The sequence below is a fragment of the Podarcis muralis genome, chromosome 6 (genome assembly GCF_964188315.1).
Source record: "Podarcis muralis chromosome 6, rPodMur119.hap1.1, whole genome shotgun sequence".
In the NCBI taxonomy this organism is placed as follows: Eukaryota; Metazoa; Chordata; class Lepidosauria; order Squamata; family Lacertidae; genus Podarcis; species Podarcis muralis.
This window is the reverse complement of record NC_135660.1, coordinates 99,105,297-99,132,758: the sequence shown is the minus strand read 5'-3', so window position 1 is coordinate 99,132,758 and position 27,462 is coordinate 99,105,297. Positions and strand designations below refer to the sequence as shown.

Here is a 27,462-nt window from a genome sequence, read left to right as displayed (position 1 = left end):
ATGTCTTTGATTACCCCTGGATTTTATACATGTGAACTATAGCTTTTTGCCAAACTACTCCAGAACCCCTACCCTATCTTGGACCACTACCAGTAAGGGCATGCTTTGCAACGCACATGGTCTGCACCAAATATAAGGACTGCTTTGTTCTATCAGCACAGTGTTCATGTGAGAAGGTCACAGGCAAGGTATTACGGTAATGGCCTTCTCCTCTTGGTTGTCCTACATATCTTGCTTTCATAAGTATGTAGACTCAAAACAGAAGTTCCAATTAGGTTTCATGGCAAACTGCCATTGATAGACCTACCCTCCTTAAACATATCTAATATTAAGTATAGTGGGAGAGGACCTTTCTGATTATGACACCCAAGCTGTGGAATTCTCTCTCCCATTGTGATCAAGATTGTAAGCCACTCAGAGGACTTTTGTTATTTAGCAGCAATAAATCCAATATGTAAATAAAATAATGAATAAACTCACAATGTAGCCTTATGTACATCTCCTCAGATGAATATGTATAGGATTACAGCCTAAATCCTTTACTGAAATGATATCAATATTTTTTCTTAAGATCATTACATTCATTATCATAGAGCAGGGGTCGGCAAGGTTTACCGGCCATGGGCCAGATCACTCCCACAGAGATCGTCTGTGGGCCGGACTGGCGCAGCGTGATGCCAGAAATCACGTCTGCGGCACCAGAAATTGCTTCTGTGCATGCCCAGACGCTGAAAATCACACCTGCGCAGAAGCGATTTCTGGCGCCGTTCAGCGAGTCGAGTCCCCGCGCCGCGCCTGTTTAGCGCAGCATGCGGTGGACTCGCCGAGAGGGCGGCTGGGTTCATGGGCGACTCATGGGCCAGTAAAACGGTCTTTGTGGGCCGCACCCGGCCCATGGGCCGCACGTTGCTGACCCCTGTCATACAGCATTCTGCGTGCAGCCTCCTACTCACATTTCATTCTGAGTGAACACAGTACCAAATATCCTAATGCTTTCTTTGCCCAATACCAAATGCAATAGTTATTTTTTATTCAATCACAATAACACTAGTGGAGAGAAATTCAGTGCTTTTATTAAGTAGCAGGCTTAAACACAGACAAAAAATCCATGGAAGCAGTTTTCAAACAGTATAACATAGCATAAGCAATATAAAATAATCCCCACTTCAGTTATCAGAGACCATAATGGAGAGACTCCAACTGGCCAGAACAAAGCACCTGGCCTATGCTGAAGCCTTACACCTGTTCTAGAAACCATTCCTGGGAAGGTGTGAGGGACGTTACATCATTGGCCAGGGCAGATAAGCTAATAGACCAGGACCAGCATAGGTATTTAATCCTACAGATTTACTGCTGTGGGCAGCCACTCAACCTTCAGCTGCAGGCACTTATCCCTGAAGCAGAAACAGAAAAATCAAGACAATAATGCAAACCCATAATGCATAAGAGTCAAGGGTTTAACCCTTTAGGATGTGCCAATAAGCAAGGAGGAAGTATCGTACATACCAATAATCCCATCTCCCCAAAACACAAAATTCTTCCACAATAGGCTTCCCCTACATCCCCATTTAAAATTCTTGTGTGTATGTGTGTTAGAGATGCAACTTGGTTCCATTCTTGTTTCATAGAATCATAGAGTTGGAAGAGACCACAAGGGCCATCGAGTCCAACCCCCTGCCAAGCAGGAAACACCATCAGAGCACTCCTGACATATGGTTGTCAAGCCTCTGCTTAAAGACCTCCAAAGAAGGAGACTCCACCACACTCCTTGGCAACAAATTCCACTGTCGAACAGCTCTTACTCTTTCTTTCCCTTAGAAAATGTCATTTCTGAGCTTTTTGTCCCAGAGTGTTATCCAGCTCCAGCATTTGAGATTTCATGCTGTTTAATTCATTCACAAAAGGCTCTTTGCCTGCAAAGTTAAGAGCAGACCAAGAAGCTTGCAGCTGATATCAAAGCTGCTGCAAATGGGACTCCAGAAGGGACTGACATGAAAATGAGCAGCTCTGCAGCCGAAATCTTAAAGGGAAAGGAGAATAAAGTTAAGACAGAAATATTTACAACAGCCAAGAGGGAAAGATGCATGAAGAGATTTTTTTGTACAAAGATTGCCAGGGAAAAAAAATGAAGAAATTGGGAGGGGGGAGCAGGGGGAAAAAGAGCAGCTTCTTAAAAAACAGAACAATAACAAACAGCATTTATGTTACCAAGCCCTTTGTTTTAAATTTTTCACATGTTACCAGGAGAGGTTTTCTTGACTATCTGAGCAGTGACTATTGGAAGCTAACAATGACTTATTCTGAGATTCCATCATAAATAATGATAACTCTATAATCCTCTCTGCAGTCACTCTGTCCATGGGGCTTATGCCACAAGCTTAACAGACACTTGACTTTAAGGTTTAATGGTCTGCTACTCAAACTTCAAAAGTAGTTACCATGGCAGAGTAGGAGCACCACAGGTCCCCACTGAGTCCACCTCACCCAGAATGCCTATCACTGAGGAAGGACCCTTCATCTGAGCTTGCCATTCTGGCCTTGGCACTCCTGGAGAGTCCCACAGGAGCTTCCTTTGCTGCAGCAACAAAGCAGCAGTTGTGGTCCTCGTGTGGTAAATGGGGGTGGTTGGCAAAGGGACTCCTCTATCCTTCCAAGGGCCGAGTGGGGCTACTGAGTGGCTGACTCTGCTTCTCACTTCCTGCTGCTTCTCCAGCCAATGCCCTCTTCCTGTTTCTTTTCTGCCCCTGTTGTGATTGTCATGTTTAACAAGTCTAGGACTGGAGGAGGAGAGGGAAGCAAGCCTGAGGCTCCTTCACATACCAATAAATCATGGTTGAACGTGTTTATTGTGTCACATGAGTACTACTTATCTATAAGAGGAGAACCAACTTATCAGTTCTCATCATATGGCTTTCCTCAGAAAGTGACTCTCTTCTGGTAAGTGGCCCTATTTTTGAAGGTCTGGAATACAGGCCAATATCTCATGGCCAAAGGCATGGTTGGTGGGGATTTAAAGCCAGGGTGTTCACTCATCTCTGCAGATACGTCATAAAAAAGTACAGAGAGCTTTGGTTGTGCATGGGCATGCTTTGGATTGCGTTTATGAATGCGGGTTTCTAGGGTTTGTTTATATGACTTAACTATTGTGTCTTTGGTGCTATGTTGACAGGCTTAATCGCTTTTTGCTGAAAGGTGCTTACATTTTTTAAATCAAGCTAAGTAAGATATTGTTACATAAAAAAAGAAACTATTTGATTTTCTAAGTGGGCATTCACTTTCAGGTTTGGATATACTGCATAGCTGGCATATTTGAAAGTTGCACTGTATAGACATACCTGCATGTGTAGACACACTGTATGTATGGGGAAAGGTGGGGTACAAATATTTTAAGTAAATAAGTAATAACATGACCACACAGAGGCACCTCAGTGCATGGGGAGGCTGAAGTCAAAATCCAGAGTTGGTGACAACTGGTGCCTTAAAAATTGACCCTTGTGGTGTTTCTCCATTTGCTGAAAAGCTCCCCAAAATCCTTTTAAGGCCTAGGATCTGGTGCCGGGTCTCAGCAATAGAAGATAAAAAGCACCAAGAAGTGACTGTGAGCATATGCAAAATGCCCTTTTCTTAATACTGTAATTACCACCAGCAACATTTTGATAAGGGCTCCCTGCTCAGAGCCCATGGGTTAACATTTCCTGACTTTAAAGAACAAATATAAATGGGGAGGGGGTGCTGTTAGAAGAAGCAGGGAAATTCTTTTTTAAAAAACCTCCTTCCCCCAATGTCATTTTCCTGATCAAAATTGTCCTCAATGCAGTTTGCCCCTCAGGGAGAAAATACCTGTAAGTTTTAGCTTAACAAGCAACTGATGTCTGTTAAAGCAAGGATAATATACCTTTCAGTTTTAAAGTACATAAATTACCCTGCTGGAAACCCGCTTCCTGTTCACAATATTCTCTCTGCAATATTTCACATTGGTACTTTTTCAACAGTAATTTGAACAGATGGCTCACGGCATGAGCAGAAGGGGGAAAGTCTGGCACCAGGGACACAAAGTCAGCCCACATTAGGCCAGGTCAGCTTGAGAAGTTGACCACAGTGGAAAACTGTGGAGCAGTCCAATGTCAATTCCAAACAAATTGTATCTTTGAGGTGGTAAGCAGAGCTTTGCAACCAACATTTAATGTTGTTTCTTTGCACAGGTGAGAACATTATGAGAACTAAATAACCACCAAATTTACAGGTTGGGGAATCCTGGTAATTGACTTGTTACATATTCCCAGATCAGCCAACTTTGGGAGAGAGATGCATGATTTAAAGGTTATTCCTCTTTCTGTCACTTTTAAAAATGATTTCTCAAGGTTGCCTTTGAGAGCCTTTCCACATATGCTGCATTTTTCAGGGTATACCTAGGGTATACCATGCAAAATGGTAAAGTGTGAATGAAACGAACATAATCCAGGTAACTTAACCAGAAAGCTGCAGCTGGCTGCAGCTACCCTTCTTTTAGCGCAGCCAACTCTGCCACCTTTAGTGGTGCCTAAAATCCTGAAGCTGCTGCATCATCTTCTCTCAGAGTAGTGCCACCTGTTCCTGCTTCTTGTTTATTCCTAATACCTTCTTGTTGGAGAGAGAAGTTTGGAAGAGAGATTCCTACTGTCCAGTAGCGGAGCTAAGCACAATGGTGATTGTTCTAAGCACATTAAAACTTGGTTAGATTTGCATCTGCCCTCATCTACCTTTAAAGAAATGTTCCCCACAAAAATACTTAGGCTAGAATAAATCACAGACACTTAGCTTTGCAAATAAGTGAATGTTTTACTCACAGAGATTCCAGATTTTACTGCAAACAGATCTCCAACTGCAGGCAGTAAAACAAGGGGGGGGGGGGAGATTCTAAACAACTTTAAAAGAAAAGAACTTTAAAAGAAAAGAAAGAAAAGAACAAAGATGCAGGCTATAAAAATCTCCCTTTTGGAGTAATTCAGTTCACCTACAGCATTTTCTGAGTTGGGAGCCAAGTCGCATGGTTCCTTCTTTGCTTGCTCCAGGAAGCATGGGCTGCTGTGAGCCTGCCAAACTACACACACTCTGGTAACTTGAACTCAAGGCTCAGGTTAACCCTTTCATGCACGCAAATGTAAGTCAGTAACTGTATATTACATTTATTCCCCTTCTATGATGAGCATACACTTCTGGCATGGATTTTATTAGGCAAACTGCTTACTCCCAATTATGGTGCCATTTATGCATCACCAAAAGAAGACAATGAATAGCATAAAGTTGTATATGCGGTTTGATATGTATAGATACAAATTTGGAAACAATTCCTATAATTTAGAAAGAAATACATCTTACCATATCAGAGATGACAGTGACTAGGTGACCTGTGTGCCTGGCCCTGCTCCATCTGCTGATCAGATGCAGCAAACTTTGTGGATGGGCAATTCCAGGGGCCTCCTGTTATCCCTTCTTATGGTTCTTTAAACTGGACTTGGGCTGGGCAACCGTTCAAATAAAGGATACTTTCAAACAGAGGACTGTCTCTGTAAAGTAGGTCACTTGGCCAATGTACTCTCAACAGCTTCATTAGAAATCCATTAAAATCCATTGTCGGTATAATTATTGTGCATGCTATATTTCTTCATATGTAACTTCATATGTGAATTGGTGAAAATATTTTCCATTAAATGAGGGGAGAGGAGTTTGGCTTTGTTCCCTTCAGTGTGTAAGAGGGACAATCTTCCACCCTCCAGATCTTGTTGGACTCCTATTAGCCCAAGTCAGGGATTTTGGGAGAGCACATAGGCTCCCTACCTCTATTCCAGTAGCAATTATTTAGGAATAAAACAAGGAGATAAACTACTGTAGCCATTGGGTGGGTGCTGAGGCACTCTGCACCAGAACTGCTTTTTCAAGGTTTATAAAATATATCTGAGGAGCAAAAAATGAAAACGCAGCATTGAAAACTCTTTCCCGTTCCCTTTTTGCTTGATTAGAGATTTATCCTTGAGTGTTTGATTATCAGATAGAGCTGGCAAAAACAGCTAAAGCCTACTAGTGATTGAAGCCTAGAAAGAAAAGGAAATGCTAAACCACTATATTATATTCAGCTTCCACCACATCAACGTCATTTGGCCTGTTGGGTTTTTTCTTTAAACATCATCTTTCATCATGTACTGCCAGGCTTAAAAACTATCATAAATCTATAGAACACAGTAAGAATAACAGAGACAGCACTATGTGACGAAAGGGAGCTGCAATTTCACCCAGTGAGGTCACTCAGCTTCATAAATCAACGAAGGAAACTTTCAGTTGGGAGAAGGAAGAGGCAGAAGGGCTGAGAGTGACTGAGGCTCAAAGTACACGTGGCCACAGCAGACCTATTTGTCAAGAATAGGTCAGGGTGATCTGAAGACCCAGCGGGACGCTTGGTTGAGGGGAACTGAACTTTCTCATGGCTTATATCATTGTAATCAGTTGCTAGAGCTCCCACTGACCCCATTTCAATGGGGCTCCAGAACAAAAACATCGCTCAATTGGGGTGGGGGGTTGCAGGGAGGTAAATTGCAGCAAGAGGGGTTGATTCAGTGCCCCCTTCACTCTTAAAATGAAACCTCATCTGTCTGATACATGATTGGAGCATAGTTAGGTTTAAGCAAATGAGCTTGGGACTGTGGCCTTAGAACCTCAAAACACGGTGTGGTTCAATGACAAAAGTTCCTCATTGACCTAGTAATCCCCAAACAGCTTATCAACAGCAGCAGCAGCAGCAACAACAACATTTATACCCCATCCATCTGGCTTGGTTTCCCTAGCAAACTCTAGGCTGCTTCCAGCAAATATAAAAACATTTCACTTGAATGAATACAGTTGTACCTTGGAAGCTGAATGCCTTCCAACTCGAACATTTTGGCTCCCAAACGCCACAAACCCGGAAGTGAGTGTTCTGGTTTGTGAACGTTCATTGGAACCTGAATGCCCAACGCAGCTTCCTGCAGCCAATCGGAAGCCGTACCTTGGTTTCTGAATGTTTTGGAAGTCAAACGGACTTCTGGAATGGATTTGGTTCAACTTCCGAGGATTAAAAAGAGACAGCATAAAGGAATTATGGGATGCTAGCTGAACCAAGTATAATTGCAAGGTTGGAATGGTACTAAATGGTACAAAATGTTTAGTGAAAAAAGGTGTGAGGTAGTGAAAAGGGTATGACTTGTTGGTCATTTCCATTCATATGGGCATCTCAAAGCATTTAATGTAGAAAATACAACTCAAAGCATTTCACACAATCAATTCTTATAATATTAATTCATGCATAGGTACATTTTTATGAGACAATCATTAACCCCGCCAACTTGGTGTCAGTTACTGGAGCACGGATTTGCAGTTTCCACTAACTAATACTGCAGGGTGCAAAGGAAAAAAATAAAGTCCTTCTATTCTGCTGCCTGCCTTAACTAGCTACTGGTGCAGCATTTTTTCTTGCTCTAAGCTGGTATATTTTAATTTTAAAATGTTAAAGTGATATGGCATTAATTTGTGCAAATTTATTTGAAAGCTTTTAGGGTGATAAATCTAAAACAAATGCAGAGGTAACAACTGTCCAATCATTCAGACTACTCAGCCATAAACAACACATACGCAAAGCTCCATTAAAAGGATTATAGGGAGATGTTCTTAAAGGGCTGGAGAAATCCATGGAGGACAGAGCGATCAGAGCTATCAGAAGCTCCCGGCCCTGATGGCTTTGTTCTGCCTCTGCTCTTGGAGGCCTTCCTTCCAAGGCTGGGAATCACAAGCTTGTCGGCTTCCCATAGGCATCTCATTGGTTACTGTGAAAACAGAAAGCTGGACTGGATGGAACTTTGGCCTGATCCTGCAGGGGTTTTGTAATGTTTGCACAGGATTTTGAAAAACAACAACACTAAGTCAGCCAGTAGGTGTCTCTGCATGCATATCAAGTGGATGATTTTGTAACTGCTCTGTTTCTGTAATAAATGTGCTTCTGTAGCAGCAGTGAATCTAAGTATCTTGCTGCTGCACCTTGAGCAGCAATCTGACGTGCAGACATTTAATAGGTGAAGGTTTTCCTGGCATAGGGATAAAGTAACCGGGAAAACTTTATCCTCATCATTTCTGCATTACAAGCTGCTGCTTAAGGGCACAGGACTGAAAAAGGTGACATCCATAGCCCAAAGAAGGGAATCAGTGGGGGTGGAGGAAGATGAGGCTTCTACAGTTTGCAGTCTTGTATTGCAAGTCTTGGATTGCAGAATGCTTTGCAGTTCCCCAGAAGTCCCAAACAGACAGAAAACATTGATTGCATTCAGCCTGTTGAGTTACCAGTTGTGCAATCAGGAGTAGCATCCAGACACTCCAAGTGTCCCTATTTTCCAAAGACAGTCCCAGATTTACGGAAGCCATCCCGGTTTCTGATCTGATTCTAGAATGTCCAGCTTTCCTTAGGATGTCCCTATTTTCATCAGCAAAATGTTGGGGGGGGGGGTATGGAGCCCTGAGCCGTCTACAGGCAGCGCTGTATAGGGAAGCTTTTTAATGTTTCATGTTTTATTATGTTTTTATGTATGTGGGAATTTATCCAAAGTTGCTAGGATGTAAGTGGATGTGCATGCTACTACTGTTTTATTTTATTTCTTACCTACACTTCACTGAAAGCTCCCAGGGTAAAGAAGCACTACTTCTTTTAACATATATGCATACTTGTACATAACCTTTTCTACATGTGACCTGGCCATTACTTTGTACCAAAATAAATGAGTTATTTAAGAAAGTCGGGCAAAAATAGCTGCAAAGAAAATTGCTTAAAAGAATTTGATCTACAAACACTTACTTTAAAAAGTGGTGAAAAACCCTCACAGGTATGGTGGATCTATCTCCCTTGTTAGTGAAGTTTAACCCAGGCATTGAAAACCAACTCTGTTCCTGCATGGGGTGGGACCAGTAGTGATATAATTTATTCCTATTGCTGGGGCCACATTCCATTGGGTAGAAAGTGGCCAGGCCCCAAGTGTGTGGGACCAAACCCCCGCAGGCACATACACCTTCTCTCTCACACACTGCACCTGAAAAAGCACACAGCAACAGAAACCCGGCGAGTTGACCAAGAATAGAGGGCTCTCTTCCCCACTGGCCAGATATATTGTGCTGCTGGAGCAGTGCTCTCTCTGTCCCTGCAAGCTTGATTGGCATCCGTACCTGCAGAGGAATCCTCTTCCGCCTCTTTGCAACCAGTGGGCTGACCGAGTGGGGATCAGGTGCCCGTCTTTGCCAGCCTGACTGGCCTGACGAAGCAGAGCACTTTCTCCTTACTTTGCCAGCACATTTGGCTTCCATACTGGCAGAGAAAGTGTTTTCACTCTTGCAGAAGCCAGTTATGGAATCAGACTGTGCTGCTGAAGCAGAGATAGCATGCTCTCCTTTGTTGGCAATCACAGGACACTAAGAAAAGCAGGGAGTGATGGCAGTTAGGGCCATGGCCTGGGGAAAGAGTCCAGCAGGCCATACTGAGCCAGCTGTCATGTCACGTCTGGCCTGTGGACAGGAGGTACGCATCTCTGTGTGACAATGTTGAGCATGGGTAGGCAAACTAAGGCGCGGGGGCCGGATTCAGCCCAATTGCCTTCTAAATCCAGCCCGTGGATGGTCTGGGGATTAGCGTGTTTTTACATGAGTAGGTGTGCTTCTATTTAAAATGCATCTCTGGGTTATTTGTGGGGCATAGGAATCATAGAATCATAGAATCATAGAATCATAGAGTTGGAAGAGACCACAAGGGCCATCGAGTCCAACCCCCTGCCAAGCAGGAAACACCATCAGAGCACTCCTGACATATGGTTGTCAAGCCTCTGCTTAAAGACCTCCAAAGAAGGAGACTCCACCACACTCCTTGGCAGCAAATTCCACTGTCGAACAGCTCTTACTGTCAGGAAGTTCTTCCTAATGTTTAGGTGGAATCTTCTTTCTTGTAGTTTGGATCCATTGCTCCGTGTCCGCTTCTCTGGAGCAGCAGAAAACAGCCTTTCTCCCTCCTCTATGTGACATCCTTTTATATATTTGTACATGGCTATCATATCACCCCGTAACCTCCTCTTCTCCAGGCTAAACATGCCCAGCTCCCTTAGCCGTTCCTCATAAGGCATCGTTTCCAGGCCTTTGACCATTTTGGTTGCCCTCCTCTGGACACGTTCGAGTTTGTCAGTGTCCTTCTTGAACTGTGGTGCCCAGAACTGGACACAGTACTCCAGGTGAGGTCTGACCAGAGCAGAATACAGTGGCACTATTACTTCCCTTGATCTAGATGCTATACTCCTATTGATGAGGCCCAGAATTGCATTGGCTTTTTTAGCTGCCGCGTCACATTGTTGGCTCATGTCAAGTTTGTGGTCAACCAAGACTCCTAGATCCTTTTCACATGTACTGCTCTCAAGCCAGGTGTCCCCCATCTTGTATTTGTGCCTCTCATTTTTTTTGCCCAAGTGCAATACTTTACATTTCTCCCTGTTAAAATTCATCTTGTTTGTTTTGGCCCAGTTCTCTAATGTGTCAAGGTCGTTTTGAAGTGTGATCCTGTCCTCTGGGGTGTTAGTCACCCCTCCCAGTTTGGTGTCATCTGCAAATTTGATCAGGATGCCCTTGAGTCCATCATCCAAGTCGTTGATAAAGATGTTGAATAAGACCGGGCCCAAGACAGAACCCTGTGGCACCCCACTAGTCACTCTTCTCCAGGATGAAGAGGAACCATTGATGAACACCCTTTGGGTTCGGTCAGTCAGCCAGTTACAAATCCACTGAGTGGTAGCATAGTCAAGACCGCATTTTACCAGCTTCTTTACAAGAATATCATGGGGCACCTTGTCAAATGCCTTGCTGAAATCAAGGTAGACTACATCCACTGCGTTCCCTTCATCTACCAGGCTTGTAATTCTGTCAAAAAACGAGATCAGGTTAGTCTGACATGACTTATTTTTCAGAAATCCATGCTGACTATTGGTGATCACAGCATTCCTTTCTAGGTGCTCACAGACTGTTTGCTTAATGATCTGCTCCAGAATCTTCCCTGGTATTGATGTCAGACTGACTGGGCGGTAATTATTTGGGTCCTCTCTTTTCCCCTTTTTGAAAATAGGGACAACATTTGCCCTCCTCCAGTCTGCGGGGACTTCGCCTGTTCTCCAGGAATTCTCAAAGATGACTGCCAGTGGTTCTGAAATCACATCTGCCAGTTCTTTTAATACCCTTGGATGCAGTTCATCTGGCCCTGGAGACTTGAATACATCTAGACTAGCCAAGTATTCTTGTACTATCTCCTTAGTTATTCTGGGTTGTGTTTCCTCTGCTGAATCATTTGCTCCAAATTCTTCAGGTCGGGCATTGTTTTCTTTATCAGAGAAGACTGAGGCAAAGAAGGCATTGAGGAGTTCAGCCCTTTCTGTGTCCCCTGTTTGCATTTCACCATCTTCCCCTCTGAGTGACCCCACGGTTTCTTTGTTCTTCCTTTTGCTACGAACATACCCATAAAAGCCTTTTTTGTTGCTTTTAACCTCTCTAGCAAGCCTGAGTTCATTTTGTGCTTTAGCTTTTCTGACTTTGTGTCTACACGTGCTGGCTATTTGTTTGAATTCAGATTTCCCCCACAAAATATAGTGCGGCCCCCCACAAGGTCTGAGGGACACTGGACCGGCCCCCTGCTGAAGAAGTTTGCTGACCCCTGATGTTGACAGTATGGGATAGAATTTGACGGACTCAGGTGTGCCTTATTAACAAAAAGTAGCATCAATATTTTAGATGTGATGACAACTGCTTTGTGTGAGAGCTAAGGGATAACCAAAGCTAGGTATTGTTGTTTCAAGGTGTTGATTTTAAATACAGCATGTGTTACTCATTCTTCCAAGTGTTCATTACAGATGGGTACTAATAGATCAGCTGTTGTAAACTTTCAGCTGATTCAGAAAAAAATGGGTTTTTATATTCAACTCCTTTCCCACAGGCTCATTAGGGAGGTAGACTTACAGCTGTTCTACGGATTATGCAGAATGGAGTAGAATTCTGGACTGCAAATAGGGGGTTTGCTTTTCTTATGCATCCTTACATAAAACCGTCCCTGCATGTAGCCATCTAACCTATTGGGGGAGAAATGTTTAACATATCTCTGCCAAGTTTTCAGCTTGTTGGGAGTTTGTGTATGTGCTTTATATACAGGTACATTCAGAAATGTGTTCCCTGCAGTTTGAAGTAGAACATCCCAGAATTCTACCACTCTGGTCTATCACCTCATTTTGTGCAATGTTTATGAAAGCTCTTTGCTTCCATTCATCCATTCTCTTCAAATAGAATCCTCCTGTTTGAAATTCTGAGCGAGTCTTCAGAACAGTCAGATGGTGGAAGAGGGGAGCATCATGGACTGACTTGTTCTGTGTCTGCAAAGAAGTGAAAGGAGCCTCCCCGCATTTCCCACTGGGAAGATGCCGCTCAGCTTACTTACAGTGCCAGCCTAGGCATGTCTTCTCAGAAACAAGCCCAGCTGAGTTCATTGGGGCTTTACTTCCAGTTAAGTGGTGGTTAAGATTCTTGCCTGCTCAGATAGCAGTGAATTTCCCCTGCCTAGTCGCAAGAGAAGTCTACCAAGGTTTTTCCAAAAAATAGCATATGAGCATGGGTTTGGTGGGCCAGCATTCAGAACTTATGTCGCCCCATGTTTTGCCAGTTAAAATATAGGCTAGCCTTCAAAATCTGCATTTAAAAATGAGCACAAACTGTATCAAAGAATGCTGCTGCCATTCCTCTGGTTATGCGTGGGTATCACCTGTTTGGATCCCTCCAACACAGACCGTGATGGAAAATGTTTATTTATTTGTATTTATTGAGAAAGCTTTTACACTCACTTTTCTCACAGAGACTCAAAGTGCTTTTCAATAAATAATGCATCATAATGCAAATAAGATATTTCTGCTGTAAATGAATACTTTGAAATTCCACATATTCTCCTGCTGATGTTTGATGTCTCTTCTTAATGCATTTCTTCTTTCAGAGACTCTGCTGCTGGTTTCATTTGCTGCTATTTGAATGCCTACAGGGAATCCAAATTCCAATCCTGACAATTTTATCTGAATACTCTGTGGCTGATTGTCAGAAACAACCGAGAGAAACTTTGTTGCTGATACTTAATGCTCCAAGATAGCAGGATCACAATAAATGTTGTTTTCTAATGCTTGGCAAAGACTGGAGGGAGCTACTTACAAGGAATCTGTTGGTTAAAAGGGGAGTTCTTCTAGCAAGGCAGGGGTGGGTGGGGGGGTGGATGGCCAGTGCCAAGCAGTTTGTTTGTCCCTCCATCTGGGAAACCCACCAAGCTGAACACAAGCCATCCTTTGTGGCCTGCCAAAGGATTTGCAACTCCCCTATTTTTGTAGTCTCTGACAGACATAAAAATGAGGTTTGTCAAGATCCTGTTCTACCATGATGGTGGATTATGTGTGCTTTGATAGGTCACAGGTTGTGCTTCCTTCATTGTGCCCTGGATGAGAGCCATTAAAATGTTTCCCATTGTAGGCTTGATCAACCTATGACCCACCAAGACAATTCCAGCAACACAGCAAAGTATTGCGGTTTGACTGATGTTTAACAGCATTCTCCTGCAAACAGGAAAAACAGTAAGTTCAGTTGCCACACATAATGGGTGATCTGTATGCTGCTTGGTGGTCCCAAGCTGGGCAGGCCTGGATAAAATCTTGCACCTTTAATAAACAGTAATAATAGATACCAGATTTGATGGTGGGCAATGGGCCATTCTCTCTCCCCCCCCCCCTTCTCACCTCCCAACCAGTTAAATAACTTGCTATAAGGTTACTAAAGCTCTTCCCAAGCTTTCCATTAGAGACGGGCAAAATTTCCAGGAACTGATCCAGATTTCACGCCTGGTAAATCGACAAGCCTCAAAGGAGGTTGTGAGGCAAGTACCTTTTCCCTCACAGACTATTAGAAATGAATTTGAGTGCTGCTTGCAAACCTGTGGCATTCCCACCCGCCACCCTCCCACTTTCTGCAAACACCATTTGGCAAACTCAGTTACTAGTATTTACATATGTAGGTTTATGCGCAGATGTGAAGCTGATAACAGAAGCAGTTATTCCATTTCTGTAAAACATGGCTTGTAGGCTTATGTACCTGAGGACATGCATTCACTAAGTTAGTTTCAGAAACGAAAGATCCCTTATGGCTCAGCCTCCTGTAAAAACAAACCACAAGGGTCTGGTAGGACCTGAATCACCTGTGCTTAAAGTGTGGCTGCCTGTGGTCATCAGCACTGAAAGAGATGGCATCATGGGCTGCTTCACCGGGTTAAATGAGAGGAGCCTTATTTTTCCAACCTCAGTAAGAGGGAGCAAAAGAGGACTGAAGCTTCTGCACAGCTCAGGTGGGGAAGAAACATAAGCTGAGGTTGGGAGCGGGGTCTCTCTGTTCCTGCAACTGCATCATTGGGTGCACATCTATGGAGAGCTGAGAGACGCAGGACGGGTAGACATGCCTTTTCCAAACTTGTAAGTGTACTTTTGACAGTAAAGAGTTAAATCCTCACACTGGACATTCCTTGCCTGACAACTTAGTGACACTCACTGTAGCTGTTTGTAAGCCAAGTGGCGGTCTTGCAAATATGCTGAATAGGAGGGTCAAAGTGTTACTCTTCAGAACATAACAATTTTACTCCACTCAATTGACACTTAAGGCAAATTTTTTACAGCCCAAAACATTTTATTGAACTTATGAGATAAATCAGTACTTTTTCTAAAATATGAATTAATTGACAGGCATGCAATTATATAAACTCTAAATATAAAATCCCAAATAATACTATTTTCACATATAGGTTTACTCTGGAGATGACCATAACATCTTCTCTAATTCATACTGTCCCATTTCATAGATTGAAGCTGGCTTAAAAGTCATATTGTCCTTGGGAACTGCATTTTTAGGTGGGGGTAGTGGTTCTCCAAGGACGCGGGTGGCGCTGTGGGTAAAAGCCTCAGCGCCTAGGGCTTGCCGATCGAAAGGTCGGCGGTTCGAATCCCCGCGACGGGGTGCGCTCCCGTTGCTCGGTCCCAGCGCCTGCCAACCTAGCAGTTCAAAAGCACCCCCGGGTGCAAGTAGATAAATAGGGACCGCTTACTGGCGGGAAGGTAAACGGCGTTCCATGTGCTGCGCTGGCTCGCCAGATGCAGCTTTGTCACGCTGGCCACGTGACCCGGAAGTGTCTCCGGACAGCGCTGGGCCCCGGCCTCTTAAGTGAGATGGGCGCACAACCCCAGAGTCTGGCAAGACTGGCCCGTACGGGCAGGGGTACCTTTACCTTTACCTTAGTGGTTCTCCAACACAGAATTCCCAGCATAATCATAGTTTTCAAAATACTTTGGGAGGACTGTTGCATGGATTGTCTACTTGAAAGTGAAATGGGTTTTCTGGGCAAGCTGCAAAGCTGCTCCTCAGGGAAGGCAGTAGGTTGTATAGTTATCTCCTGATTGGGGCAAAATCACTACCCTGAAACCACACAACCTACTACCTCATCCTGCCAGAGCACTGGGTGGCGTTGATAGAACATAGCTACTTCTTGGCTTTTGCTTCCACAATTAAGAGAGAGAGTCTTGCATGTGGTGGTGCATAAATGTATTTGGAGTGAAAGGCAAGGCCGCCATTTCCACTGGGTGACAACCAGGGGTTGCTGTCCAAGAAATCCAACAGAGCCAAAGAGGGGATGATGGTGCTCATTCCACTAGGCTATACCTGCATTTAGTGCTGCTGGCCATTCTCCAGGTGTTGCAGGACGGCACTGGCATCATGCTCTCCTTCCTATGCCCACCAGCCCTTTCCCCACCTCCTAGTCACTCCTCAGGATCAGCAGCAGCCTTGCAATGCCCTCTGCTTCCACTCATGAGTCACCACTCCAGGTCTACTGTGTGGGGTTTTCCTACCATGTGGTCTTGGTCCATACTTCACCTCTGCTGCCACATTGTAGCACCCTCTGATAATAACCAAATGGGCCCTCTCCGCTTCTTCACTGCCACCTGCCAAATGGGTCTATTCCTGTCTCAACTGGAAACCTTTAGTGGTCAAGTAGTGCTGCAATTTACATTTGGAGGATATTGCGATCTGTGCAAACTTCCTATGGAACTACTGTACTAAAGAAAGATGCTCTCTTTGCAAAACATTTTAAAGAAGACCATACTGTTTGGTTAGCCAAAATGTGTACACCTAGACACAGAGGCCACCCTTATCAAGTACAACTCAGTAAGAGGACATTATTTGGTTGGTGTGTTTGGCCCTTGAATCATGTCCTTGGCTCAATGAGGTCAATGGATGGGCTGATTCAAATACTTTAAGGTTCCGCTCTCCTGTCCCATACATTCAGTATGCATCAGTCACAGATGTTGTTTCCTGATACGGTGATGTGCCGCTATCACAGCCACTTCAGGAAAGACAGTAGATTGTATAGTTATCTGACAGGCAGGGTATAACCCTAAAACTATACAACCTACTACCTCACCCCAAAGGACAGTCTCACTCTGATGCAGATGGGGTCCAACAAATCCCTGGGTTGAATCATAGTAACCTGCAAGACAAAAAAGATCTCTAGAGGGGAAAAAAATTAATGGTGTTGCTAATCAGTGCATTACTAGTTTAGACACAATACAATCTTTTAGGAATATTCTACAAATTCCACATTTATAACAATCATACTTTAGCTTTTACTGCTGTTAGTAATCCAGGTAGTCCATCTTCATCATTACCTGACATTTAACTTAAAGTATGTATGTATGACTAACACGGGTTAATATCCTGCATTCTATGCACAGGGCATGGAGCTGTTGGGGTCTGGCCAGGCACCACCAGGCTTGGTCAGTGGGTGTTGTTCACCTGCTGGAGGCTACACAAAGCCCATTCTTAATAATATACCAGCCAAGGGGCCTGATAATTTTCTGAACACTGTGATGCCCCAACTGAGATGACATCCCACACAAGTCACCCTGAATTTATTTTATTAATTCATATAGAAGCAAGCTTTAAAGACTATGTTCAGCATCTGAAAGAGATGCCAGAACCATACTGGGCCAAAACTAATGCATACATTAAAGCTCCATTTTGTCTACCTCTATCTTCTCATTTTGGCATCTGCTCTGGAAGATCTCAGGCCAGAGTCTTTCCATGTACTGCTACCTGATACCCTTTACCTGGAGACAGCACAGGCTGAATCTGGGTCCTTCTGCGTGCAAAGCTTGTGCTCTACTGCTTAATAAAAGCATCTTCAATGCAACTATCAAGGCATGCTACTGTGCCAATGCAATTCATCAAACAAAAGGTGTCAAAAGATCCCATCTTTCTTTATGACCAATGCAGTGATTGCTCTAATGATTCATTAATTCCCAGATGTTTATGGTATTTATCTGTTGCATTTAGATTCCCCCCTTCCTCCAGGAAGCTCAAGGTGTACATAGTTTTCAGCTCTCATTTTATCTCCACAACAATTCTGTGAAGCAGTTAGATTGCGAAAATGTGGGTGGCCCAAAGTTACCCTGTGAGCTTCATGGCCAAAAGGCGCTTTGATTTTTTGGCCTTCCCAGTCCTAGTTCAACTCTCTAAGCACTACACCACCCTGACTCCATGTCAGCCTGACCTAATCTGTAAGGACCAAACCCTCTGAAAACATGAAGAACCATTTGTGTGGCATTATGCAAGGCAGAATTACATGTTATCAGAAACTCTGGGCTAGATAAAAAATAACAGTCCTCTGCCAAATTCCATCCCAGAGCTTAGAAACACTGGGACAGGCAATACGATGCCCTCCAGATGTTGCTGGAGTCAAAATCCCTTCAGGCCCAGGGACAGGGATGATGGAAAGAGTCCAACAACATTGCAAGACAGAGTACGGGCTACCCCAATATGAAATCATGAAATACGATTTACTAGTATCCTGAGAAACTTTATGTGGAGCATTTCACTGCCACCGCCGGCAGGCGCCAATGATGCAGGGTTAGGACAGGGAAAGTCTCAAGGACACCCAGTCAGTTAACATGTTATTGTTTGATACATGGGTCTTGACATGGGGTTGCCACTCTCACATTTTTTGATAATGTGTACTGTCACCCACAGGTGTGTGTGTATGTCTTATCTGCTGACCTCAGCTGATCTGATAATTTGGGGTTTAATGTGCTGTTTTGATGTACTGATATTACCCGGACTGACCCAGACATACAACAGTCTTTAGAAGAATAAACTCAACAATAATTAACATGTCTGTTATCCGTTCAGCAGAATAATGTACAATGTTTAGAAAGATCAGTGTTTAAAGCAAGAATGTACTAAAGTTGCAGGAGATTCACATGGGCATGCAGAAAATACTTTTTTTTTTTTTTTTTGGTAAAAAATCCCCAAACCTCAGTCTTTAAGAGCAGCACTTAATTGCTCCACAGGTGAGTCATAAGCTCCATCATAAATATTAACTACAAACTGTTAGTCTTACACATGATTGTCCTGTGGTTGTCAACAATAAAAAGGTTTGGTTACATTAATGCTTAATGTGCCTGTTATGAAATGTTTTTGCTCAAGGGTGAAAACCAATTACTTTTGGGATTTTATAAGTGCTTGTAAATTTATTTTAACTGGTTAAAATGTTGCTTAATAAACCAAAGCGGCACATACGGAGTCCATCAGAGATCTATTCCAAAGTAGGAAAGCTGATACTCTTCCCCCACCTCCATTCCCAGCAGTTTCAGTGCTGAGTGAACAACGCCCTTGCACTTTGGGAGAGGGGGACTAGTGGTAATAAACACCTCAACAGTCTCTCCTCAAAAGGCACCAAGCCAGTTATTTTTGTTATGTAATAGGAAAAATGACAGTTTTAAGGTAGGAGAGATATACAGCCCCAAAGGATAACAACTGCCAGGATCAGAAGCTTCATAAAAATTATAATTATATGGCCATAAACAGGGCTGTCAACCTTTCATTTAAAAAAAATCACCAGCCAATGGCAGCTTCCAGCCTGCTGGAGGGGGGGGGGGGCAGCAGCATTGGGAATTTCCTTCCCCCATCAAGACTGCTGCACCAGTGTGTGTTTGTGTGTGTGTGTGTGAATTCTCCCTCCCCGGCCCTCCCATGGCTACTATTTAAATTTCTTACACCAGGCATATTAAATACATACATGCATGCATCTCATGATGTTAAATGTTAAAACCTCTTACACTGTAATATGCAAAAGTAAGTCTAGTGTCATCTTGGTTAATTTTAGAAGGGATCAAGGGTAATGGTATTTGCCTGACCATCATCAACAACCACCTGGAGTGGGAACCCATCATGTGGTAGGTATCCTGTCCAAATGCGTCTTGACAAACTCCTCCAAGTAAGCTGGCACCAGACGAGTGGCTCTTGGGCTTGCCGATCAGGTGGTCGGCAGTTCGAATCCCTGCGACGGGGGGAGCTCCCGTTGCTCAGTCCCAGCTCCTGTCAACCTAGCAGTTCGAAAGCATGCAAAAAAGTGCAAGTAGATTAATAGGTACTGCTCCGGCAGGAAAGTAAACAGTATTTCTGTGCGCTGCTCTGGTTTCGGTGTTCCGTTGCACCAGAAGAGGTTTAGTCATGCTGGCCACATGACCCGGAAAGCTGTCTGCAAACAAACGCCGGCTCCCTCAGCCTGTAAAGCGAGATGAGCGCTGCAACCCCAGAGTCGTCTGCGAATGGACTTAGCTGTCAGGGGTCCTTTACCTTTACAACATAGTGGTTACCTGCAGTGGATGGGACCCAAGCAGTGTCACCCTACACTTGGGTGAGTATGTCCAGGGGAAGTCAACTGGTAGCAGCAGTTTGGGGTGGGGTGGGGCCTAAGGGTGGCAGGGGTTATAGCAAATTTTGGCAAAACTTCAAATCAGTGTTGGGGGCAGAGGGACTACTAAAGTCTGATACAAACCCTGATGTCTTCAATCTCTTCCACCTTCCCTTGCCTGTAAGAAGGGGCCTTTCATAGTTCTGAACAAGTAGAGCCAGGCTGCTTTGGTCTAGCTCTGTGAGGTCAAGAGAGGCTAGTTGAGTTTACAGTCTGAAAGCCAGGCCCACAGAGAAGACCCTCAGGGTATTATTCTCATACGGAATAATTCCTTATATCCAGTCTATTGAAGCAGATTGTTTCAAAATAAAATGGGACAGGATTTAAATAGGCAGCAATCCAGTCGAAGATAAGAGCTTTTAATTCCCACCAATTTCTCTCTCTCTGCGTATGCATGTACAAATGTGTCTGAGCGAGAGTTAAAGCACGTGCTCAGCTCTGGAACTGAAATCAGTGAAAATTATTTCAGTGAAACCAGAAGTACTTGACTGTGGCTGGATTGGGGCCTTATAATTTTTCCATGGCCCTCTTACCTGTGCTCCTCCGTGGCTTTGCTGTGTTAGTGCCAATGGGCTTTCTGCCCACTGCCGCATGGTGCTGAAATGTGACATGTGCAGCTGAGGGAGGCAGTGGCAGCAGCAGCATGGCGGAACAAGTTTCCATGATCTCAACAGGAGGCTGTGATGGCTACCAGATGGTCTGAGTTCCGAAAGCGGTACCAAGCCAATTTTTGGGATGGATAAGAAACCTGAAGGGAGAAGAGAAAGAAAGAGAGATGGGAAATGTATTGAGGAAGAAAAACAATCACCTTAAATAACAATTCAAAGCAAGGCTTTGTGTACATTACCTGACAAGAAAAACAAGGGGCCAAGCAGAGCGAGGACTAAGAAAAGGTTTCAGACAATTTTGTAGAAGTCACACACCTTTTGGATATCCAGCTGGCCATGAATGAAACCGGGCCAAGGATTATGAAAGAGTTAGAGAAACCATTTAAATTATTTATCTAGCCCAATGCATAAAACTCATAAGAAAGCCACACTCTGTACAGTGGGAACTGCCCCCTAGCAAGGACTGCTGCCTTCAAGTTGCTAATTATATAAGTTGCTATTTCCAAATCTATCAAGTTTTCACCACACAGCAGTTTTAAAATAACACAACATCCTGGTAGTAAGAAGTAACATATAACAGCACCATAGTACTGAGCAAGATGGAATAAGGGATGCAAACCCTGGGTGTTTGGGCCTAGTGCAAATGTCTGAGATCCAGCCACCTGGAGGCACAGAGCCTGCAAAGCATATAACAAAAGAGCACTTTGTGAGACAGGACTGTAACTCAACTGCAGAAGGGATGCTGCTTTCCAGTGATTTCCATCTTTTAAAAAAGCTATTCTGCTGCTATGAAATGGAGTATGTGTGTCTTTAACTCAGAGTATAAAGCTTTTATGTAGTTAAACCTTCATTAATGGAGTGAAACAAAGGCTTCAAAGTGTCAGAAAGCAAGCAGATCGCTGCTGCCATGGCGCTCAACAGCATGCTATTCTCAGTGTCAATTATTCATGATGCTTTTGCTGAGGGCTCTAATTTTACATAAGTGAAAGTAGCAAGGGAACCGTTACGACGATCAGCTAAGAAAAGCACGGAAAAATGGAAACTCGACTCAGAACTGAAGGCGCACTTTACTGCGCTACTTTTTACAGGATTTCCTGTTCAGAAGCTGCCCCCACAGAAGTGACTAACTTCTCTTTCACTTCAGTGGTCTTGATGAGGGATGTGTGCACATAGCCCTGGTGATGGCACCAATCAACTGGCCACGTGGAGGATGGTGATGGGAAGAAGACAATCCCAGCTCCAATCTCAAGCGCTGCTGCTGGTTTGCTAACCAGGGATGTGGCACACAGCCATGAAGATGGATTGGGTACCCGCCCCCAGTTACTAATAGTGAATATGCAGAATCAAAAAGAGCAGTTTAAAGAAAGAGGCCGTGACCCTCTTTGGTCTTCAGGAAGGGTCCTGGCCTTGAGGTCCCACATACTGCTCTATGAGGCCTGCAGGAGATATGGGCACAGCCTCCTCACCAGCAACCCTGCCTCATCTTCCTGAACTGCCTTTCAAAAGGCAGTGCTCAGAGTTTCCAGTATTTTCGGCTTCACAAGTCAAAACTCCCCCCCCCCTTAAAATCATGCCTTCTTGGATAATGTTTTTCAGCTTCTTAAAGTTCATTTTTGAACTGTTACCTTTTGCTTTTTGATTGTGACTCCAAGTTCTTAAGCATCCACCCAGCTGGCATTAGAGAGGTGGATTCTCTGTGGCATCCACAGCCCTGCTGGTTCCAGCTGACTAGGGAAATCAGTGGGAAATCAGTGGGCTTTGGCTCCATCCGAGGCATGGTCCTACTCTGCTGCTGGCTACAGGAAGTGGGAACGCAGCCTGTGGTGGCATGTGCTCAGCAGCACTTTGAGTGGGCCCATTTGGAGCCTCTGCAGCACCTCAACCCCCCCCCCCGCAAGGCAGTCCAGGGATTAGGACTGACCTGCTCATAAACTGGAAAGCCTCCTCAATTTTAATTTAGAGGGGGAAAACCCATAAATAGAATAAGCAGAAAAAGAAAAACTGCTACTGTTGTGTATACTGTTCTCCATCTATGCAGTTTTCTTTCCAACTATTTATACGCAATCACCGTATGCCAAACGCCATGGATGCCTTAGCTGCATTGCAGGGGAGAAGGCACCCTTGGGTGCCTTCCAACTCTAAGATTCTAGGATTCTATGAAACTTTCTCTCTTCTAATAACAATGATAATGAGTGCATGTTTTTATATGAACATTTATATGTTTTAGAAAAAAAGGATGCAAACTTCTTAGAATGGGCTGTTCTCTCTGTATCTGCCTCTGTCTCACTTTGTCTGTAAAGCGCTATATACATTGTCCATGCTATATAAACAAACAAACAAACAAACAAACAACAGTAAAATGTTCATGCATTTCCCACCTACAGCATAAATATAGTCAGAAAATTAAGATTCTATGATGTCCAGCAGGAAATTACAGAAATGTTTAGAGTTGCTTTCACTGTTCACACTTGTGGCAGTATATATGTCTGTTTTTTTTGTAGATGATGGAAAGGAGAATTATTATCATTGTTATAATTATTTATTAAATTTGCATACCGGCCTATACCCGTAAATCTCAGGGCAGTTTACAACATAAAATTATATTATACAAAGCACAAAATACTTAACAAAAACCAATATTCCCCCGCTTCCACAACACATGTAAAAGGGCATCAGATGATAATCACCCAAAGGTCTGGTTAAAGAGGAACGTCTTCACCTGGTGCCTACAGGACATTTACTTTCACTTGGCTTTTAAATTTATTTGAAATTGTCAGGATTTTCTGGAAATTCCCTCCTGGACTCCTGCCATTTGAAAACTTGTAGTATGCATAACAGTAATGCAGTATTAATATAGAACATTTCAAGCAAAGCAAGCAAGTATAATTAGTCCTATGCCACAGTTGTTGAGGCAGAAGTCGAGTTAAAGCAGCTTGCCTTGGGCCAGCTAGAGAGTTCATAGCAGGGGGAGTCAAACTTTGGACTTCCCACCTAGCTCACTCTTAGCCCATAAACTGCACGAAACCAACTAGTACAAAACTACTATGAGTAAAAACTTCTAGTCTAGAATATTAGTCCCGTAATAGTTACAATAGTCAGAAATACCAGCACAATGACCACTAGGTGTCATAAAACAATCTTACAAACAAATGAGCAGCAATTAGCTGCTCAATGCACCAATGTGCTACATCAGCAAAAAAATGTTTTGACATGAAATCTGTTTAAACTTGTCATGAGTCACGTGAATACACATGTACACACACACTCTCTGACTCACAGTGTACTGGAGTAGCAGGCAAAGATCTGAAAACACCATCAAAAGTTTCTCTAGCCTACAGCCATGTGCTCCCATACATGATTGTGTGTACTAAAACTTGCTTTCCCTTCCATCCATGTTCAGGACACAACTGCTGGATTACACACCATATCAACATGCAATCTGAGCTGCCCAAGATCTACTCTAAATGCTAACTACAGTACCTTGAAGCTATAATAATAAAGCAATAATAATAATTTTATTATTTCAACCCTGCCCTTCTAACTGGGTTGCCTCAGCCATTCTGTTGTTTTCAAAGGTCTCGGCATCTGCTACATCTGGAACTTCCTATCAGTCCTGGGCAGCATGGACAATAACAGTCAGGGGTGATGGAGTCCAGCAACTTATGGAAGGCATTGCATTGGCTATCCCCATACTACACTTAAAAAAATTTGATCAGAGGGGGCTCTTTTTTGAACCAAAATTTCAAGAGTATGTAGCTGGGAAGATAAGAGTCACAATCAAATGGCTTGTCTCATCTCCAAAATACTGGGGTTGTCAAGTTTCTAATATATTGTATTATATTGTATTATACTGCTAGCACACAAAGAGTGCCTCAAAATCCCCAAACCAGTCAAAGATAGCCTCAAAGTAGAATCATACTGCCCAATCTCACTGATAAATCAAGACTACAAGATATTCACATCAATCTTGGCTAACCGCATAAAATTTTCCTACACAAATTAGTAGCCCCGGACCAGGCTGGCTTTGTCCCTGGCCGCAACATAAACGACCCCATTAGGAAATTACTGAACCTGATTAAACTTAGCAAAACAACCAAACTCCCACTGATAGTTATGTCCTTGGACATCCTCAAAGCATTTGATTGTCTGGAATGGAAATAACTAATAGCAGTATTAGCCAACATGACATTTGGCCCCAACCGCCTACAAACCCTCAAACAAATTTACTCCCAAGCCTCAGCAAAATGCAGAATTAACAATATGGACTCCAATACCCTAGCAATCCAAAGAGGCACAAAACAAAGATGCTCACTGCCCCCCTTCCTGTTCATTCTGGCCCTGGAACCCCTTGCAATCTGACTCTGGGCAGCCCCAGATATCAAGGGTGTGGAAATAAAAGGCAAAACCCATAAACTAAGTGATGGTCATGACACCAGACCTCACAACCACAGCAATCACTCTTCACAATGGTGTCAGCCCCCCAGGTGAACTTTGCAAAATCTGAGGCTATATGTTTCAACACCCTCCCTCATATCCAAAAAGAATTCACCTACATCATAAAAATAAAGCTCTGCTGTACCATATTCAGATACTCAGAGGTACAAATAACCAGAAACCTCAACAAACTATACCTCCACAACTACAATCCCCTGTGGCAAGAAATTAATAAATACCTGAAGTCCAACTTTACCCCCTCAGACTAAATAGTCATGATCAAAATGATCACCATCCCAAAATTAACCTACCTATTCCAAACCCTTTCAATTTGGATTTCCCCAACCCAACCCAACTCTGCTAATGGCAGAAAAAACTGCCAGGAATAATCTCCAAATACCTGCACCTTCCCTCCTCAGAAGGAGGATGGGGGAATTCCCAATATAGGACTATACTACATTGCCAACCAAATGTGCCACATAATCCCATACATCCTGGAAGACGAAAGGAAACAGGGAGATAGACACAATCAAAAGTACCCTCACCATATCCTGTTTAAAACAAAAATAAGGTTTGGGAACCAGATGTAACACTTATAATTGAAACCCTAGAAAAACGGCCTAAATGCAGATAATCCTATAGGATTTTCTATTTAGAGGATTAATATAATCTATGGAAATCACATTATAAAAATTAAGAAACATTAAAAATGGTTTCAACAGACTTTTAGACATGGAAAAGTATTATTATTTGGTAGCACAAGCCCAAAATTATTTAGTGTAGTTTGTCATATAGAAGGCAAATGATAGTTGCTATTTTGATAGTTGGCAAGTTTTGAGATTTCATATTTGACAACTGCAAAAAAAGATGGGTGGGATATAAACTCTTTGTTCGACTTCTGTTCTATGTCATATTTTGTCTCTAGTTGCAACTCAACTAGCTGCCTCTCCCCCATATTTAAAGGCATTTGACAGATTGTGGAGATAATCCTTCTCATTCTCTGAGAGAAACGTAGACCGTCAAAAAGCGTTAACAATCACGGAGGACTCTCTGTTCAGTAAATGTATTGCACAAAGGACAAAATCTGAGCCTTCTGAAAGCATGTTACAGGCCAGGGTCAAAGCTGAGCTTCACGTTTGTCTGGAGTTATATAGGTCAGCCCCTGCTATACAGATGTCTTTATGTGCCCAACTCTTCAGTTGCAAGTACTTGTCTGGGTGCCAGAACTTGGGATGGAGCAAGAAAGGGGGCTGGGTGAGGGTGGCAGGGGTTGGACTTCCCAGTCTATGTCTTTGCAACCTTGTCTGTCAACTAAAACTAATATTGTTAGTAATTTCCATCCCCACCCAAGAAAAATCCTATCTGCCTTGACTGCACTTTTGCCAATGCCATTTTAAATAATAATTTCATCCTCTCAGCTTAACATTTTTCTAAACCCTTTTCTCAAGGCAACTAGAAAGAATTAGAAACAATGCACCTGAAAGCTAGTCCCTCCCTCAGATGCTCTGTGATTAATGTCCATGTCGAATGGACCTGGGGCTTGCTGAAAATGTCAAAATGCTGCCTCGTGTGGTGTCCATTCCTCTGGGTACAGTGTGGTGCGGCTCAACCAGTCAGCTTGTGTATTGGACCTCCTAGATATGTGTTCCACTAAGGTGGTTCTCCACCCAGAGTAGGAATAACGTAGATTCCTGTTGTAGATCTGCTGATTTGGTCCTGCCTTCCCTGTTGATACAGGAGTGAGCACCTGTGTTGTCCATTCAGATTAGGCTGTGAGATAGACACATGCTATGGAAGAAGTGTTCAGTGGCTAGACGAGCTGCCCAAAGTTTGAGTCAGTTGATGCTAGTAGGCCCCTGAAAGTGCTCACACAAGGTCTCACACAAGGCCTTATGGGGCTGCTAGGCCACATTATCACCCATCAGGGCTTCCAACTCTACCATTCTATGATTCTAACTCAGTTTGGATACCTAAGAGAATGAGTTCATGGTGAGTTTCGGCACCTCTTTTTCTAGGAAAAAAACACTGTGGAAAGCTACCCCTCCCTTTGTCCACTAGGGGCACAAATAAGCCCAACTGAGTGATGCTACATGGACAATCTCTGCCTTATCAGGATTCCCAAATAATGTGGTCGCTTCCAAGCACGTCCAGGGAAACACACTTAGAGGAGTTAGGCTTGAATATCAACAATTCTAAACCAAAGGGATTTCAAAATGCTTAGTTTGGGTTGGGTTGTGAAAAAGGCATGTAAGTAAAGAGAAGTGTGAACAATTACGTACCCTAGACTCTCCCAATGCTTACCAAGATCATAGAATCATAGAATCATAGAGTTTGAAGAGACCACAAGGGCCATCGAGTCCAACCCCCTGCCAAGCAGGAAACACCATCAGAGCACTCCTGACATATGGTTGTCAAGCCTCTGCTTAAAGACCTCCAAAGAAGGAGACTCCACCACACTCCTTGGCAGCAAATTCCACTGTCGAACATTTTGAAGATTTCCTAAATAACCTAATATTCAGCTCAGGATTATGACAC

At 43.4% G+C, this 27,462-nt stretch overlaps 1 long non-coding RNA gene across 3 annotated transcripts in view; it reads right to left on the bottom strand.

Annotated features, from left to right (window-relative positions):
- Positions 1–19,235: 19,235 nt before the first annotated feature.
- The window catches only part of LOC144328077 (uncharacterized), a 94,676-nt gene continuing 86,449 nt past the window's right edge, over positions 19,236–27,462 (bottom strand). For all 3 annotated transcript variants that reach the window (XR_013393334.1, XR_013393333.1, XR_013393330.1), the window contains 2 exons: positions 20,419–20,633; positions 19,236–19,514 (listed from right to left, as the gene is read on the bottom strand). This is a non-coding gene — a long non-coding RNA (uncharacterized LOC144328077). The remainder of the gene's footprint in view (positions 19,515–20,418; positions 20,634–27,462) is intronic.